We start from the raw sequence: 2555 nt of genomic DNA, 5'->3' as shown, positions 1-2555 counted from the left end.
GTTGCCATGTCACACTGCCTATCCCTGTGGTGGTGTGAGGAACAGTGGCCTCTGACCTGACCTCTGCCAGCAGGGTTGGGAGGGGCTCTCCCCTAGCAGTAGGAAAATATAGCAGCCTTGACCCTCCTCAGGCCATGCTGACCTTCTGGTCTGCTAAGCTGCAAGACCTGACCAGACCTTTCTGGCTGTCATATCAGGTGACACCTGCCTCCAGTCAGGACAAAGGACACAATGTCTTGGGTGCTTGGTCCTCACTTTTCATACTCCCTGACCAGGGACTAAAGGAGAAATGACAAGTTCCTCGGACTCCCATGAGGGCCTAGTTGATAGGGCTTCCAGCACATTTGCACCAAGCAGCAGAAGAGTTTCAGGGGCTTATTGGAGCTCTTGGGTGGCTAAATGTCCCAGTTTCCCGAGTCTTTAATGTCCTAGGACTGGCTCTGGTGCCTTTTGAGTCCTGCGGTTCCCCTCCTATCCTGCCCATGGCCTAAGTACCTGCCTGCCCAGGCTTTTATCCTCTCCTTCACAAGTCATGTGGGTCTTGGAGAGGCTGGGTAAGTTGGGGTTGAGGGGACAAGGGCAGTTAGCCCTCCCCTTCCTTTCCTTTAGAGGTGATCTCTTTTTGTGTGTGTGTGTGCGGTGCTGGGGATTGAATCCTGGCCTTGTGCATGCTAGGCAAGTGACCACTGAGCTCCATCCTCAGACCTTGGTCCTTGCTTTGGATTGGTCAGGGTTGACCAAGTCCTTGGGACCACAGATAACTAGGAACCCTTGTCACATTTGCTTCTAGAAATTTCTCTGCCCGGGCCTGTGGGCTCTGGAGACCATAGCAACTTTGCTGAAAGATGTACAGGATTGAAGCTGTTAAGTTGCTCTCATTGTCCTACAGGACCCAAAGCCCTTCTCTGGGTGACCAATAGCACAAATCCTCCTTTAGGGGGCCCGTAGGGGAGAGAGGTGCAGAGACTGGCATCTTTGAAGTCACCGAGATCTGGGTTCCAACCCCAGTTCCACTGTGTTGGGCCAAGTGGTGTCTCTTCTGGGCCTGTTACCCCATTGTAAAATGGGGTATCCTATTGTGGTGAGAATTATATGATATCCACTAGGTGGTGCTCACTCAGTTCCTCCTCCCAGGGTTGTCACCTGCCTTTAGGGATTAAAAAATAATAATAATAAAATATTTTTTTTTTGGTAGTTGTAGATGGACAGAATGCCTTGATGTCCACTCTTCTCCCTGAGGTGGACTTCCTGCAGAGCCTGGTGCCACAGCTTTCCAGGTACCTGCCCTGACCCTGTCCTCCCTAACCCAGGCTGCTAGTGCTAAAATACCTCCAGTTAGTGCTTATAGGCTTTGAAACCCTGGCCCAGAGTCACAGAGATCTGGATTCCAATCCCAGTTCTACCCATTACTCACTGTGCTGAGCCAAGTGGTGTCTCTTCTGAGCTTCACTGTTACTCCAGGGGTAGAGAACAGATTCGGTCAACCCTAGCCACCTCCAGAGACCCACTGTATTATCATCTTCCTTGTTCTCTCTGGAGTTGGTGCTGAGACAAATGCAGCCACACAACGCCTGGCACAGCCAAACCAGGCCCAGTAGCTCTGTGGGTGTCAGTCACTGACTGTGGATATAATAGATTCATTCTGTCCAGGCTACCAGGGAGATAAGAGGGTACATCTAAAAATATATTCTACCACCACCCCTGTCTCCTGTGGAACCCACTGGTGGTGCCCAGCCCACCTTCTGAAGTGTTAAGTCTATCCTCAGGCAGTACAAAGTTCTACATATGCAGTTGGTCTTACAAGTGGGGCTGATCCCAAGTAACAGTCGGAAGAATGAGCTGTGGTCATCAGTGAGGCCACCCACTAGAGTAGCAGAGCAAGTAAGGCTGGAATTTGGGACCATATAGCTCTCCAAGTGTGCCATCAGAAGCTCCAGGGTCAGCCAACAAATGTGGACCCAAGTGACTGCATTTTAACAAGTTTAACAAGTTTGGGGAAGTGCATACACTTGGGATTGAGGACCTCTGGTTGATGGCACTGGGCAGAAACTGGACCTTCCTGCTTCTCCTGCTACCCACAGCTGATGCCAACCTGAGGGTTGCCTTCTTCCCCAGGATGGGGGCTGCCTTATTTCCCCCTCTGCTTCTCAGTCTGGTTAGGAGGATATAAGGAGTGGGAACAATGAGGAAATGAACTTTCTACCCCAGGAGACATTGGCAGGGTTTTGGGAGGCTGAGGGTCCTAGACAGCTTCCAGACTGTGAAGCAGCTGTTCAGCCTCCCTGAGGGCCAGCTGGCTGGGGATGAGAGGGAGTCGGGTTCCAGCCTGGCTATAGACAGGCTGCAGCTGGGTGTCAGCTGGCTGTGCTTGGGAGGTAGCAGCAGTTCTAGTGTTGAAGACAAAGTCTGGACCCAGGGAAGGTCCTTCCTTGGAACACCCAGGTCCTAGGCCAGAGCCAAGGCTGCCAGCTTCCCTAGCTCTTCCCCTACCCTTCTTCCCCCAGAACCCACACTGTCTGCATCCACATTACAGGGGAAAAAAAATCCAAGCTGAA

The sequence above is a fragment of the Spermophilus citellus genome (genome assembly GCF_964194105.1).
Source record: "Spermophilus citellus genome assembly, chromosome: 3".
NCBI lineage: Eukaryota > Metazoa > Chordata > Mammalia > Rodentia > Sciuridae > Spermophilus > Spermophilus citellus.
Note: the sequence above shows the minus strand (reverse complement) of the source record.